We start from the raw sequence: 17,064 nt of genomic DNA, 5'->3' as shown, positions 1-17,064 counted from the left end.
CTACTGAAATACAGCTGAAAACAGGTGGATCTTTAAATAAACTGAGTGTTTCAGCTGATCTGAGGCTTTTGGGGAGTTTGTTCCAGACATAAGGAGCATAGAAGCTGAATGCAGCTTTTCCATGTTTCATTTTGACTCTAGGAAGTGATAATAAAAAACAAATGCAGATGACCTGAGGGGTCTGGCAGGTTCATACTGGGTTAGGAGGTTTCTGATGTACTTTGGTCCTAAACCATTCAGAGCTTTATAGACCAGCAGCAGAACGTTAAGGTCTATCCTCTGGCGGACAGGCAGCCTGTGGAAAGACCTCAGAACTGGACTGATGTGGTCCACTTTCTGGGTCTTAGTGAGGACTTGAGCAGCAGAGTTCTGAATTAGCTGCAGATGTATAATATTTTTTTTTATTACAACCCATAAACACACTGCTACAGTAATCAAGTCAACTAAAGATGAAAGCACGGACTAGTTTTTCCAGGTGTGACTTCAAATGTTTTATCCTTGACATATTCTAAAGGTGATAATAAGCTGACTTTGTTATTCCATAATGTGTCTTTCAAAATAAAAGTCTGAGTCCATCCTGACACCCAGATTTCTGGCCTGGTTGGTGGTTTCAGGTATGTAGGATGAAGCTTTGCAGTCGTTTCTCTTCGGCTCCAACAACAATCACCTCTCCTCCTGCATCACCTAAGGTCAGTTTCACTTTAAATGTTCTTATTTTCAAACAAACGTATAAAAGAAGATAAGAAAAGAAAAAATATATGTACATGTACATATATATTTTTTCTTTTTGTACATATGTGTACATACACACACTTATTTATACATACTAAGGAAGAAAATAATATGAATTTTATTAATGATAACAATAATCATAATTCCTCATTAATTCAATGATTAAATAAATTCAGTAAAGAAAAGGAGTTTGAAAATAAGGAGTGGGAAGAAGTGTACACTTATTTGGTGTTCCTTTCTGCTCAACTAGTTTTATATTCTGTGTTGCTGCACATCACAACATACTTATTTAATTTACTATAAATATTTACATTCACTCCCTATAATAAGCGTGTGTAAGATTTGTATGCAGATGGCTGTGGATTGTTAAAATAAAAAAGTAGATACAATATAAAATTACACTAATATGTAGAGGGGGTGATGTTACAGATGGTAGTGGAAATTTACGTACAGAACTGTGCAAAGTTTTTCAACCATCTTGCAGGAAACAGCATATTCAGCGATTTATTAAAACACATACAAACACCTGAGTTTGTCCAGTTCTGAGGAGCTTCAGATTCAGTATTTGGTCTAAGCTGCTTTACGCTAACATCCCAAACCATCTTAGACAAGATTTCTTGTTCTTTTACTCTTAAAGAATTGTTCTCTAGGCGTCTTAGGATGCATTCACATCAGGGTAGTCCGCTAGACTCGGTCCGATTGGGGACTCGGCTCAGTTGCAGGGGGGTGTATCCATGCAGAAAGGGATCACGTTCACGCTGCACTTTGGTCAAACCAGCCAAACCATTAGAATAATATATTCCCATTCCCACCAGAGGTGGCGCTGCACTGGTATTTAGCAAGAGAGGACAAGATGCATGTGAAGAAGAAAACTGTTGCGAGTTAAAAATGGAGACAAAACTATGGCTGTTTAGGGTTTTTATTGTGTCTTATGTAAGTATACTGCAGAAACACACTGCAGCAATGGACGCAGTATGAACACCAGACGAGGCAGAGGACCCTTAATGCCATCGCTATGGATTTACCCACAATGCAATGCTACGTCACATGCAGGAAGTAACTTTTTTGTAGTCTGCTTCCTGCATTTGGTCCGTTTGAAACGAGCCGAGACCTGCGTTGTCCGTTTTTTTGGTCTGAATCAGCATTCGTTTGGCACGTTCACAGCTCTGCAGTCGAAGCGCACTCTGATTCGAATCAAAAATACTGATGTGGATATGTCTTTAGGACTTTCCAAGCCTTTAGCTTTGGCATTTGTCCAAATTAGGTCTTCACTTTGTATCAGGAGAACAAGTGATTTGTGATAAATCTTCTGAAAGTTGACATGATATCATAAAGAAAACCTGATGCCACCTTGATGTTTTCTTATACAGATATCGGTGAATGGAAGTTATATGAGTTGGTCACACAAACAGATCACGTCGTTAAGTTTTGCCGATTAAACACAGATTTATTCTTAATTTCTCATGAAAAAGTAAATTCTTAAGCGTTGGAGTTGTGCAGAATAATGTACTTTCAGTTTTTGTGCGAAAGATGTTCAGTCTGAACTTCAGCAAGTCGTCTTCACCATGTGTTGAGTTGCTTCCATGTGATTGGCTGTTTAGATATCAGTGCGGACAAACCGTTAAACAGTTATAAGGTCCAGTTCTTCTTTCCGTAAGGTGGCTGTAACATGCTTCTCTGCATGAAAATGTCTTGATTCTTTCAATTTTAGACTGTTTTGGTAAATCACCTCTGAGTTCACACCATTAACTCCACACAGGAGGTTTCTTGGTTTGTCTGTTGGCAAAAAAACACAGTGAACAGATGATTTACAGCCTAACATGGGCGTGATTATTTGTGTTTTTAGATACTGAACTTTAGTAGGCTGTCTTAAAAGAAACCATTTAAAGTTCTTAAAGTTATCATCTTCATCGTTGTTTAACATGATCAGCTTGGTTCTCTGTAAAAGTGGTTGTTTTCTTTATTTAGTTTCTGTGTATTAACAGGATTTTGCTGCATCAATCTGCCTGATTTCTATTAAAATAAGATGCTTACAGGCAAAAGAAGAAAAAAATTGTGTGAATCTGGAATATTTCTTGAAAAACTGAAAAAACAAGACAGTAGCAGTGTTTTCGTTGCATTTTTTTTACAAAATAAAAGTGATATTTCTAAGTTTCGACAAAGAAGAATTGCGATTTTCAGGTGTTTCCATTGAACAGCGTTTAGTGCATTCACCTTAAGTCTTGTAAAATCTTGCGAGAGGAATGAGATTTTAGAAAAATTGCAGCTTATGCTAGCCTATGCCACGTAGCATTATTTTGGGGGTTTATATTTGCTGAGGACAATTTGATACGGCTTTTCAAAGCTTTTTCTTTTCTAAAACTTGGAAATTTGCTGTTTGTTCCACACCGCGCCATCTTTACTGGAAATGAACTGGTCACGACCCCCACATCATGTTCGGGGACACGTAAATGCAAAATGAATGTTTCCATTACACTTTTACGATATGTTTCTATTAAAGCTGCAACTATCGAGTACTTTTAGAATAATATACTCTGTCGATTATTTCTACGAGTAATCAAGTACTCTAACAATTATCTTTCAAAATGTGATACTTTGGTGCAGCTGGCGTGTTTGTGCACACGCTTAATGTGTGGAGAAAAAATTCTCAACCGATCGCGAATTCCTGCCTTTTAAAAGATTTAAAGAAGCCATGGGGCACATTGAGACGTGCTTTAGAGCACACACACTGCACTAGGTTTTCTGCCCTTTTCAGTGTGAAATGGTCCCACACTTGCGACTTTTTCGGTCTTTTCCTCCCCTCTTCTTAATTCTCTACCATTAGAGTAGATAAAAGCAACGAGAATCTTCAGACAGAAAGCAAACCGCTCGCCGCTGCTGTTTGAAATGTCCGTCATCAGTCTGGGTGAAACAGTCATACTGTATGGACATACCGTAGGTGACAGATTCTGTTTTTATATATTTTATAAATGTTTAGATATTTTATATGTTTACTGAAACAGTGATTTAGTCCCTCCGAACAGCACAGTTGTCTGAGAATGCCGCGATGATGCATAAATTAAAATATATCACCACGTGATATTAATTAAACGGAGCCTCGAGGCAAATTATTTGCCTCGATCAATTTTTGTAGTCTGGTTACTCGAGTTACCCGAGTAATCGTTGCAGCCCCAGTTTCTAAATCGAAACATCTGAAAAACCACCTCATGAGAGCGTAAAAACTTCTTAGCGATATTTGAGACGTTTTTTGGTATGGAGGCGTTTCCATTCGCATTTTTTATTGTGATATTTAGTTTTGGTGTAATGGAAACTCATCTATTGTCCCATGTTGAAGATGTCTTTTCTGAGCTCTCGTGTGACTCATTTTAGGATATGAGATGCAGAGCATAAATATCTTTTACATTTGCACAATACTTGACCAAAACATCGGCTTGTTGGCTATAGTGACATCTATGTTTACTCTGAGGTTTCAGCTGTCCTCTGTCAATACTACCTCCCCTTTTCTCCTCGTATTAATGGTGTGGGATTATGTAGTAACGGTGAAACGCAGTGTTCAGGCTCTAGTTCATTCTAATCACTCACTTGCATTGATTGAAATCCCAAAATGCAGCTTTTCAGGGAGCGGTTAGCTGAGTGCGCATTCACCTGAAATATGTAAGCCACAGGACTGGGTCACCGGCTGGACTCAGCGGGTCTGTTGTAATTGTTTAATTTACATTTACAACCTTTTCCAGTTGATTTTTTATTTTACTTTATTTTATTTTCACAGATTCTCTTTGTATGATTACTGTCAAAGAAATTATCACAAATTTAAAATTACCACAGTTATTAATTATTAATTTTCTTTGCCACTTAGTGTAATTCAGAGTTATGTTGAAGCTGGAGCCTATCCCAACAATTAGCAAGTGAAGAACCAGGTACACCAGGAATCTCAAGGTCCGGTGTCCTGCAGGTGTTGGATGTGTCCCTGCAGCAACACACCTAATTCAAACAGATTTGTACAAAACTTGACAACAAGCTGTTGGAGATCCATTTTTATTTAAATCAGGTGTTGTAGGGAGACATTTAATTCTTGCAGGACAATAGTGCTCGAGGACCAGATTTGGACATCTCTTGGACAGGTTTCCAGTCCATCGCAACAACAATTAATTTCCTAACACTTTAAACGTAAAAGAATCACATGAACAGCCATTATAGGTCTTTAAGTTTTAATTAGGGCTGTCAAAATGACTACAGCAATGCAATGTTGTGGAATAAAAATGTTGGGTTTTTTTTTGTAATAAACAACAGAAAAACAAATTAAACAACTTGAGATAAAGTAGAATTATCTCAAGCATTATCTTGATGAAAGAAACGGTAAACAGAGTCTGATGGTTTTCTGGCCATACACTGAGAAAATGGCTGCAACATTAAGGCACATTTATGCTCCCATACATACATTAAGGGTGACGAATGATTCAAGCGTTGTCCAACGTTGCTACCCTCATACTTCCATATGTCTTACACTGCCTTGGTTAAGTCAGTTCATCCACCAGTGGACAGTGCTGAGTTTACTTCTGCGTTTTGACTGCAGTTAGGTGCATTTCCATTGGACGTAGAACTGCACAAAAACTAAATATCGCAATAAAATTTGCGAATGGAAACGTCTACATTTAAAAAAAACGTCTCAAATATTACTAAAAAGTTTTTAAGCTCTCATGATGTGTTTTTTTTTAGACATTTTGACATAGAAATATATTGCTAAAGTAGAACGGAAACACTTTTTTCACATTTATGTGCCCCTGAATGTCGCGTCAGAAGTCATGACCGGTTCATTTCCTGTAAAGGTGGCGCGGTGTGAAACAACAACAGCGAATATCAGAGTTTTAGAAAAGAAAGCTTTTCATAACCCCAAAATAACGCTACATGGCTACCTAGCATAAGCTGCAATTTTCTTAAAATCTCATTCCTCTCGCGAGATTTTATGAGACTTGAGGCGAATGCAATGTACATTGTTCAATGGCAACACCTGCAAATCACAATTGTTGTTTGTCGAAACTTAGAAATATCGTTTTCGTTTTGTGAAAAAATGTAATAGAAACGTAGCTAGTAATGCGCCGCTAAAAAGTCGTTTACATTACAACTGTCCACAAACACCAGAACAACCACAAGGTTATTTGCTGTTCTCAGTTTTTCTGTGTCATTGTTGAGTGCTTTCTGCTTCGCCTTCTTCATGTTCCTTTTCTTCTCTGGTTTGTTCCTCTCGTCGGTTGCATGTGGGATATACCAAAGCAACAACCTCCGGTGGTGAAAAGTGAAGCCTCTGCAGAGGTGCATAAAACTGCAGTTTCCCCTTTATCCAGTAGGGGCTGCAAAACAGCAAATCCCCATAGACTCCCATGTTAAAAAGACCAACTTTATAGCAGAAATAAACATGTTTACAGCCTGGTACAAAAATCCATTTTAGGTTTAATAGGTCAGGTTTACCTTCATGACAACTGTGGGGGGAGTAATTTTTATAAGTCGCCCGTTTAAAAGTAAATTAATCTCGAAATTCTGACGACATGCATGCCCCTGCCAAGATGGCAATGGTAGGAACCGCCCACTGAGCTTCAACTTAGCTCTTCAGAAACCTACGGGTGACGTCACGGAGGCTCCGCCCATCTTTTTGTATACAGTCTATGGGTGCAACAGTGTTTTTTAATCCTGGTCTACGGGGGCCACGGCCCTGCATGTTTTGGTTCCTATCAACTCCAGCATAACACAAGATTAACTTAACTGCTCACCAAGTTCTATGAAAACCTGATAATGAGCCATTGATTAGAGTCAGGTGTGTTGACGTGGGGTTACCTATAACATGAGCAGAGCAGTGGGCCCCAAGGACCAGGATAAAGAACCACTGGGCTATCCAACCCAACACTGCCCCTGTGATTTCTGGTGATTTGCTGTTTTTTCTGTCAAGCGACAAATAGCTACGCTCCTGAAAATAAACCAAATTACACACATAAGCAGCACAGGACATGAATGAAACTGTATGTCTGTCTTCTGTGTGGAAGATAGATGAGCCTTTACTCATTCAACAGGTTATGTAACTTTCTGTTTTGTGCACAAGTTGCTCAGATTTGCTGTTGAGACAGACGTGATATTTTAATGAAAGTGACGACATTAATGAATATTTTGGATTAATTGTGGAATTAAGGATGAGTTGACATCCTGTATTTGGACCTGGGTGCGTGTACCGCATTTTGACAACCATAAGGCACACCATATTAAAAGGCGCAGTCTCAGTTACGGGTGCTGTTTCTGTATTTAACACAACGGTGCACTGAATTTTTGGGCGCGATCATGGTAAAACATACCGGTACTCAAGCTTAAAACATGCTTGGGTGTATTTTAAAAAAAGGCAGCAGAAGAAAAACTGAGTTCAGTTGTACTTTATTGAAGAATTTAGCAATTTTTTCATGTTGTTTGTTGATCAATCCTCATTCACAAATCCATCAAAGTCCTCATCTTCTGTATCCGAAATGAACAGCGGGGCTAGTTCTCCATCGAACATGCCGGGTTCCTGCTCGTCATTGTCAGTCAGTCTCGTTGTCGTAGGGCTCCTCATAAATGATGCTGGCTTTTGCGAAAGCTCAAACAACAGTGCAAGTAGACATGTTAGCCAAGCATCCGCAATCCATTCACAAACTGTGGCGTAACTTGCCTGGCGCTTCCTCAAAACTGTGTTCGCCATCTGTCATCCATCGCGCCCACGCCGTTTGCAACTTCACTTTGAATGTCCTGTTTATACCGATGTCATTGGGGTTGGAGTTCCTTCGTCAAGCCTGAATCGACTCGAGGTGGTCTGCCTTGCCTTGTTTCCATGGAAACTCAGCTTTGTTTTTCTTGACTTGGCAAATCTCGTTCTCCTACTTCCTCCACTTGCGATCCAATGGATTCATTGATCTTGAATTCTCTCCTGGCTGCTCGATTCCCATGTTTGTCTGCGTAGCTGATAGCTTGCAGTTTGGACGGTGCTTCGTAAGCGTCTCTTCGCAGGTGTCATTTTAATAAGGTTTCATTAGCCACACCGTTGTTGTTTTGCATAATGCACATACTGGCACTATATGCCTTTAGTGTCTTCTTTCACGCCCACACTTCCCCCTTTAACATTCTCATGCTGCCCTCTGTTACATCCGCCTTTTATCTATCTCAGTACACACATGAGGCGCACCGCATTATAAGGCGCTCTGTCTATTTTGGAGAAAATAAAAGATTTTTAAGTGCGCCTTATAGTTGCGAAAATATGGTACAATTTTAGAATACAGCGTTTGCTTGTAATAAAGCTTCTTAGGAACAAAAACCTTTATTTGGATCTCCAGGAGGCAGGAACAAAGTTAGATATGTCCCAGTTCTACTTCATAAGAAAGCTTGTCTGTAGAAGACTGGGCTTAATGTGCACATGATTGTGTCCGTGTCTTTATCGCTCTTGTGTGTTGTAAAAATTGTACTTCCTAAATGGCTCAATCAGCAGGAATAACAAATTCCTAGAGGTTCCTAAAGTATAATGGGAGGAAGAACTTTCGGTTATCATCTGTGGAAGCAGACACCTTCTTAGGATCAGGCTGGAAACTGGGGTGACCTTAAGTTATCCCTTTCCTTCTATTTATGCCACTGCATTGCTTTGGAGGCGAGTCCTGATAACCTGCATCTGCTGCTGGTAGCTGGACTGACGACATTAGCCAATGCTCAACCTTTACTGATGCCTTTAACATCTTATTTGGTGAGTTCCGTTACTTTGCTTTTCACGTTGGACATCAGTGGACATCAGTGCTTTAATGCCAATATTTCTTTATCTGACAAAATCACAACGTTTAACATCTTATTTTGTGAGTTCCGTTACTTTGCTTTTCACGTTGGACATCAGTGCTTTAATGCCAATATTTCTTTATCTGACAAAATCACAACGTTGCCCTGATAAGAGAAAACATTGTTTTATTTCACATAATTTTCTCTCCTGGAGGTTTTCTTTCTTGTTGGGATGTTTTTTTTTTTTTTCCTGTTCCACCGTCTCTCCCTGTGTCCTGCTTGCTCAGGTGGGGGGATTGAAGAGAAGATTCACTGCCATCTCTTCACTTTCTTATCTAGGGGATCAATACTCTACAATTATTAAGGAGTATAATTGGACAACAGTGTATTGGTTTGACTTAGGGCTGTGCGATATGACCAAAATATTACAATTAGGGGTGCATGATTAATCGGATTACGATTTTGGTGGCCATAATTAAATAAACCTGATCGGCAACAATATTTACATTCAAAACGTGAGCTCTGCTGCATGCGTCTCTGATTACTCAGGTTCTCAACCAGCAGTCTGCCAACCACCAGGGGACGAACGTATGGTTAAGGCTTCAATAAGCTGCCTAAATACCAAGCGCACACACCTTTTACCAGCAACCAGTTAAGTATAGTTGGTTTGGTTGGACATTTAAGGTGGGCGTGGTTAACACGGAAAAGCACGAAGCGGTAGGATGCTGCTTTCGCATTTTTCCTGTTGCAGGATAAACTGATTGTTTTGATTAAACAGCCGATCGAGGTGGTAAAAAAATACATTTTTACAACATATGGCGTTAAAATACACCAACCCTGCGCTGCCCAAGACAAAGTTGCTTGTGAAATATGAAATAAGCTGCTTCATTGCACAAAAATCAGACATCGCTGCCCGCATTGATCCTTCCTGGCTTCAGACGAAGCTTCTCGTGGAGGATGTAACGAGCTTTAGACTGATAAGAGGAAGTCATGTCGAGAATGGAAGATACAGCTGGTTCAAAACACTGGAGAAGAAATATGAGATTCCTTTGTGAAATTATTTTCCCAAAGGGGTGTTGCCCGCGCTGTATGAAAAATGTACATATATATATATATATATATATATATATATATATATATATATATATATATATATATATATATATATACATACACTACTCACAAAAAGTTAGGGATATTTGGCTTTCAGGTGAAATTGATGGAAAATGCTATATGTTCATGCTACAGTGATATAATATCATAAAAGTAAGACATTTAAGTAGAAGGATGCACTACTGATTTCCTCATCTCAAAAAGTTCATTCAACACAAAAGGTAACAACAATGGTAGTTACACCACAACAAAAAATTTGAACGTCTCAATATCTGGTCATGTGCCCTTGAGCATCAATTACAGCTTGACAACGAAGTCTCATGCTGTTCACAAGGCAACTTATTGCCTGCTGAGGCATGGCATCCCACTCTTCTTGAAGGGCAGCCCTCAGGTCATTGAGGTTCTGGGGTGCAGGGTCTCGAGCCTCTACACGACGGCTCAGCTGATCCCACAGGTTTTCAATGGGATTCAGGTCTGGAGAGAGTGCAGGCCATTCCATTTGAGGTACACCAGTCTCCAACAGCCGTTCCCTGATGATGCGGCCTCGATGAGCAGGAGCATTGTTGTCCATGAAGATGAAATTAGGCCTGTGCTGTTCATGTAGGGGCACAATCACTGGATTAATGATGTTATTCAGGTAGTATGGGCTTGTCACTGTACCATTCACAAAGTGTAGGGCAGTTCTGTACCAAGTGGACACCCCTGCCCACACTGTAACACCGCCACCACCAAAAGCTGGCCTGGTGACAACAGTGGCTGATGCATAGCGCTCTCCCTGACGTCTCCAGCATCGTTGCCGGCCATCATTTCTGCTCAGTGTGAATCGACTTTCATCAGAGAACAGCACTGAGGCCCACTGGTTCCTCGTCCAGCGTAAATGCTCCCTGGCCCATGCAAGACGATGATGCCTGTGCCTGGTGGTGTGGTCAGGTACCCGTGCAGGTCGTCTAGCACGCAGACCACGCTGATGGAAACGGTTTCGAATGGTCTGACGTGACACTTGGGTGCCTCTCACCTCTCTTAAACGTGCCTGGAGTTGAGTGGCATCATCATCCGGTTTCTCAGGGCAGTGTTCACAATGTAGCGGTCATCAGCACGGGATGTGGCCAAAGGACGTCCACTTCTAGGCCTTTCTGTGACTCTTCCAGTCTCTCCATATCTCTGTTGCAACCTGCTGATGACACTCTGTGACACTCCAAGCTCAGTGGCCACTTCTGTCTGAGAACGTCCTGTTTGAAGCATCGCAATGGCAAGGGACTGTTGTTCCATTGTTAGGTGTCGTCTTGGTCTCATGATGTCAAAATGTGAACAGCATGATGAGGACAACTGTTTAAACACCAGCTCTAATTGAACCAGGACATTTATTGGTCAATTCAAGGATCACACACCTGCCGTGATTTTTGCCGTTAAGCTCCTTGTTAGAGAACAGCAACTTGTGCAAAATTTATTGAAACATTTAACAGTTGGACATGTGCATTTAAAAGCTTAGAGAAGATCACATTAAGTTCACCTGTACAGGTTTGAATGCATTTTAGGCTTGTTGTGAAATTTCACCCAAAAGCTGAATATCCCTAACTTTTTGTGAATAGTGTGTATATATATATATATATATATATATATATATATATAATATATATATATATATATATATATATATATATATATATATATATATATATATGTATATATATGTATATATATATATATATATGTATATATATATATATATGTATATATATATATATATATGTATATATATACATGTATATATGTATATATATATATGTATATATATACATGTATATATATACATGTATATATGTATATATATATATGTATATATATACATGTATATATATACATATATATATGTATATATATATGTATATATATACGTATGTATATATATATATATATATATATATATATATATATATATATATATATATATATATATATATATATATATATATATATGTATATATATATATATATATGTATATATATATATGTATATATATATATATATATATATATATATATATGTATATATATATATATATATGTATATATATATATATATATGTATATATATATATATATATATATATCATCATATCGCCCAGCCCTAGTTTGAGTCGGTCTCTAAAGTGCCTTAAAATGACTGTTGTTAATTGGTGCTATATGTTATAAAACTGAATCAAATTAATCATCTCTTGATCACTTTGAATTTTATCAGTGATCAGGCTAAAAACTACACTAAACCATATAACCAGATCAATGGCACGCTTTGATTTAATTCATACATTTTATACAGAAACTAAACAGATTTACTGTTTTTATTTTTAATCTCACAGCAGGAGATCTGAACTCTTTGGCCTGAGAAAGCTGGATTTCTGATATTCTCTTCGCGCAGACGGGACAAGAGAAAAGGAAGACACACTTCAAGGTATGTTTTTTTTTTTTTTTTTTTTTCCCAACACATGAGGGGAAATGTATTTTAAAAAATGTCATACTGAAGAACTCCATCATCGCAGAGCCACTTATACACAGTGCAGTTTATCAGTCTGTTGTTGTTTAGCACATATTGGTTCATCAGTCTCTTCCAGTCCTTCAAATGGAAGTAGAGTTACAGAATCCAAATCTGGATTTTTAAACCAGTACTGAACTGGCAAATGAAAGATCAAGCATTTTTCTTTAAATTCATGACAAATAAACATCTCACCCAGACTGTCAGACCTTATAAAGCTAAATTATGTCCCCCTACTAAAAACAATTGAGGACGATCTCACACGGTGGAAATCTTTACCCATATCACTAATGGGAAGAGTTGCAACTATAAAAATGATGATTCTACCTAAAATCAATTATCTGTTTTCAATGATCCCCATTAAACCTCCATCGACCTGGTTTAAATCGCTGGACTCTAATGTTACTAGATTTCTCTGGAAAGACAAACCACCACGGATTAGTCTAAAAACACTCCAGAAGACTAAAGATAGCGGTGGCTTAGACTTGCCTAATTTCAAAAATTACTTTATAAGCAATAGACTACAATACATCTCTAAATGGCTTAAACCTAGCTATCTAGATGAACCATGGCTTAATATAGAAGAAGCTATGTGTGAGGATATGGCAATTTCAGACCTGCCATTTATCAGCACAGCTGTCAAACGCCAAAAATGCTTTAAAAGCATTCATATCAGCTCCTCACTAATGGCCTGGTGGGAATTTCTTAAACTAACCAAATCCTTGCTTATTCCATGCAAACTTACACCTATTTGGAACAATCCCGACATCCAGCAAAACCGGAAAATGATAAACTTCCCTCAGTGGAAGAATAAAGGAATAAAACAGTTAGAACATTTAATAGAAAATGGGAACTTTCTCCCTTTTGATATAATTACTTCACGATATGAAATCAGCAGCACAAAATTCTTAGAATACCACCAACTTAAATCTATTATAGGTAAGAAATACACCCCTGATCAATTAAACTTGCAGCTACCTATCAGGGCTGCAGAATTCTTAAATCTCAATGCCCCAAAACTGTTATCCAAAATATATAGATTACTATCAAAGCTAGACGATTCCATATGTCTCCCAACTTCTAAATGGGAAGCAGACTTATCCAGTAACTTTGACCAAAATGAATGGTCACAAATCTGTTCAAATACATTTACAATGACTTGGAATTCAAACATGCAACTAATACAATTTAAAATTCTGCATAGAACTCATTATACAGGACACAGGATGTTCAGGATGGGTCTGTCACAATCAAACATCTGTCCACACTGCACTGGCAACACAATTGACAGCTACTACCATGCTTTGTGGTCTTGCCCACCTGTCCAGGAATTCTGGTTTCAGGTATGTAAAGATCTGTCAAATTGCTTCAAATGTAACATCCCTACAAACCCCAAACTGGGCCTACTGGGTTACTTGGGTGAAATTAACATAGAATTTAATTCTGCAAACTTAATCCTCACCAGTTTATGTATCGCAAAGAAAACTATCCTTCTAAACTGGAAAAGCAAACAAAGTCTGTGTATCCAGCAGTTCAGAAATCTCTTATTAGATCACATCAGTATGGAGATGATGTCTGCCTCCTCAAGAGATCAGTCAGCTGAACTTTATTCCCTCTGGTCCCCTGTGATCAGCTCCATCACTTAGTATGGGGGGAGAATGTGACCTTATTGCGCTCGGGGTTGGTGGCCGGTTGGGGTTCTCTGGGGGCTGTGGGTCTGTGGTGGGCTCCTGGGGGGGGGATTTTGACTGCTCCATTGCTGGAGTGGCTAGGTTTCTAGCCCTACTGTGGACCTGGATGGGCCAGCGGCTGGAGTTGCCGCGCAGCGGCGGGGCGAGGTCGCTGGCGGGGGATGGGTTGGCGGGCGTGACTCCGTAACGGGCGCCTGTGCCGCCGTGGGGTGGGCTGGGCGGGGTCCCGGGCTCCGGTGCCCGGGGTTGTCCCCTGTCTCTTGGGGGTGGGGGGTCGGCTTGTGCCGGGGGGGGGCTGGGCTGACCTGGACCTGCCGCTGCGGCGGCGGGCAGGTACGTGCTCTGGTGCCTGGTTGCGACCCTGGGACTTGTTGAGTGGGGGGTGTTTGATAGTGTGGATGGGATGTGAGTGTGTATGGAGGGATGTGTGTAGGGGGTGTGCGTTGAGGACTGGTGGCGGTACATAGGTATGTGGATGTGTGTGGGTGGGGAAGTGTGATGATGCGTGTGTGGGGGGGGTGTCGTGGTGTCTGTGGGGGGGGGTAGTGCCGTGTGTGTAGGGGAGTGGGGTGATGCGTGTATGTGGGGAGTGGCGGTGGTGCATGTATACGGGTGTGTGTGTGGGGGGGGAGGAGGGGGGAGGGGGGACGTGCTGTCTGTGTGTGTGGGGGGGGGGGGCAGGGGTGTATGTATGGGGGAGTGGGTGGTGCATGTGTGTGGTAGGTTGGTGGATAAGTGTAGATATGATGGATGGGAGTGGGGGAGATTTGGATGTGACGTGGGGGTCAGGAGGATGGTTTTAAGGGTGGGCTGAACGGGTGGCTGGGTGGACCTGAATGTGTCCGGAAGTGTGTGTGTGTGTGGCTGTAGGTGTGTGCTGAGACAGTGTGAAGTGCCGATGTGTGGACAAGGGGGGACTTCATGTCCCCAGGTGGGGGTGTCCTCTGTGAGTGAGGGGGCGGTGGACAATCGGTCTGGGATTCCCCTTCTGCCGCCCCGCCTCCTCTTTGTCCTCATGCCCCCCTTCTGCATGTGGTGAGTTGGTCCCCTCTTGGGTCGGTGATGACTCTCTGGTTAGAGTCGCCGAAGGCTCTGGTTACGGGGATGGCTGTCCCCGGCTTGTCCTGGTCCTTGGGGGGCCCTGGGAGTAGGGGGCATGCCTAGTGCCGCGGGCGGCTCACCTTCTGGAGGAAAGCTCACTTTCCTCCAGACTTAAATCCCTCAACCCCTCTTCCTCCCCGCTCCCCATCACACACAGGCAGGGTATTGGGAGGTGTGCACGTGGCGCTGGGTGGTGAGAAAGGCCATCAAGGTGGTCTTGATCGCTGCACCCAGCCTCGGCTCACCTCCCAGTTTTAATTACACTTAGACACCAAACACCAAAACACTGACGACTCACATGATCAGGGGGAAGAGCATGCGGTGTATGGTGGGCGGGGCTGCTTAGGTGGTCCCTCTCCCAACACCGCGTGGCACTTCCCTCAGTTTTAATTGCAACTAATACATACTTCACAATCAGTCATAAGCGGGGGGGAGGCAGGGACGATAGGGTCTTCTCATGCCCCTGCTCTCGGGGCTTTACTGGGGGGGGTACGGGTGGGGGAAGAGTGCCGTCCATTAGGCCTAAGTCTGGGCTGGCCTGGCTGTAGGAGGGTTGTCGCCGGCCCTGGGGGGGTGCTGGGTCGGCTGCATCTGTGGGGTGGTGGGGGGGACGCTGGGAGTGGTGGGCGGTAATTATGGGGGCCCTGATCGGGGCCATCCTGTCCTCTGCCCCCTCTGAGGCATCTCACATGGGACATGATGGAGGGGTGAGGTGAGGATGTGTGGGAGTGGGTGTATGGGGTTACAGATGGATGGTGGGATGGCTGGGGGGGGATTAGGGTTGGGGATATAGGTGGGTAGGGGATAGGGATGTGTGAGGATGAGTAGATGTGTGTGTGGAGGGGTATGTTGGCGCGTGGGTTGTATTGGGGTGTGCCTGTGTTGGAGGAGTGAGGGTATGTGTGTGTGTGTGTGTGTGTGTGTGTGTGTGTGTATAGGGGGGGGTGTATATGCGGAATGGGATGTGTGAGTGAGGGTGAAGTTTGGAGGGGGGCTATGGGTGGTGGAGGGGTATTTGGTGGGGCATGTGTGGTTGGGTAGAAGTAGAGGGATGGGGTGGCGGGGTGTGAGCGTGTGTGTGTGTGTGTGTGTGTGTGTGGGGGGGGGGGGGGGGGGGTCTGCCCTAGGTGGCCGGTGCCCGGCGGGATCGGCCCTTGCCGGCCTGGGCCTGCTGGGGCCTGTTCCCCCTGACTGCGGGGGACTCTGGTTGGGGACCTCCTTCGCCACCTCCTGGGCAGATGCATGGCTGGCTCTGGAGTGGGGGGGTTGGGATCTGTACCTGGGGGTGACTGTCGGTTACCCGGGTCTCTGGGTTCTCCTGGCCTTCCTCTAGCTGTAGGCCGGCGGGGTCACATTGGCATGATCACTCTTCTCTAAACACGTTCCACTCTGAATGTTCTGCATGTGTCACAGTCACCGAGTCATCCAGCAAGTTTATTCACTAACAGCAGGTAGCTCTCTTTCTGTCTTTTTGACTTAACTTGCTAGTTTCTGGTCCTCATGATTGTCAACGGTTTTGTTCTCCACGAATCTAGAGTTGGCTTGTGTGGGTGTATATATTTATGTGTGTGGGTGGGTATGTGTGTGTACTTATGTGTATGTGTATGTATGTGTATGGATATGTATATATGTATGCATATGTGTGAGTGTATGTGTGTGTATGTGTATGTGTGTGTATGTGTATATGTATGTGAGTATGTATATGTGTATATATGTATATATATATATATATATGTGTGTGTGCATGTATGTGTATATGTATGTATGTATATCTATCTTTATGTATGCATGTATGTGTATATGTATGTATGTATGTATATATGTATATATATAATGTATGTGCGAGTGTATATACATATATATGTAGGTGGGTATGTATGTGCATATACATGTATGCATTGATCTCTTTCTTTTGTTTTTTTTTTTTGTTTTTTTCTGTTCTCTTTTCTGTTCTCTTTCTGCCCCTTTCCTGTCCTTTCCGGTCAGGTCCAGCAGCATAAACTCTGTAATACAAGCTATTATCCAAAACAAATTGAAAAATAAAATAAGAATCAAGAAATACAAGGGGATCATTACATCTACAAAAGTTCCCCTTGGCAAAATAAATTTGCTCAGCAGAACACAGCA

Source organism: Telmatherina bonti (genome assembly GCF_933228915.1).
Source record: "Telmatherina bonti genome assembly, chromosome: 15".
Classification (NCBI taxonomy): Eukaryota; Metazoa; Chordata; class Actinopteri; order Atheriniformes; family Telmatherinidae; genus Telmatherina; species Telmatherina bonti.
The sequence above is the reverse complement of the archived record's forward strand: the minus strand, read 5'-3'. Positions refer to the sequence as shown.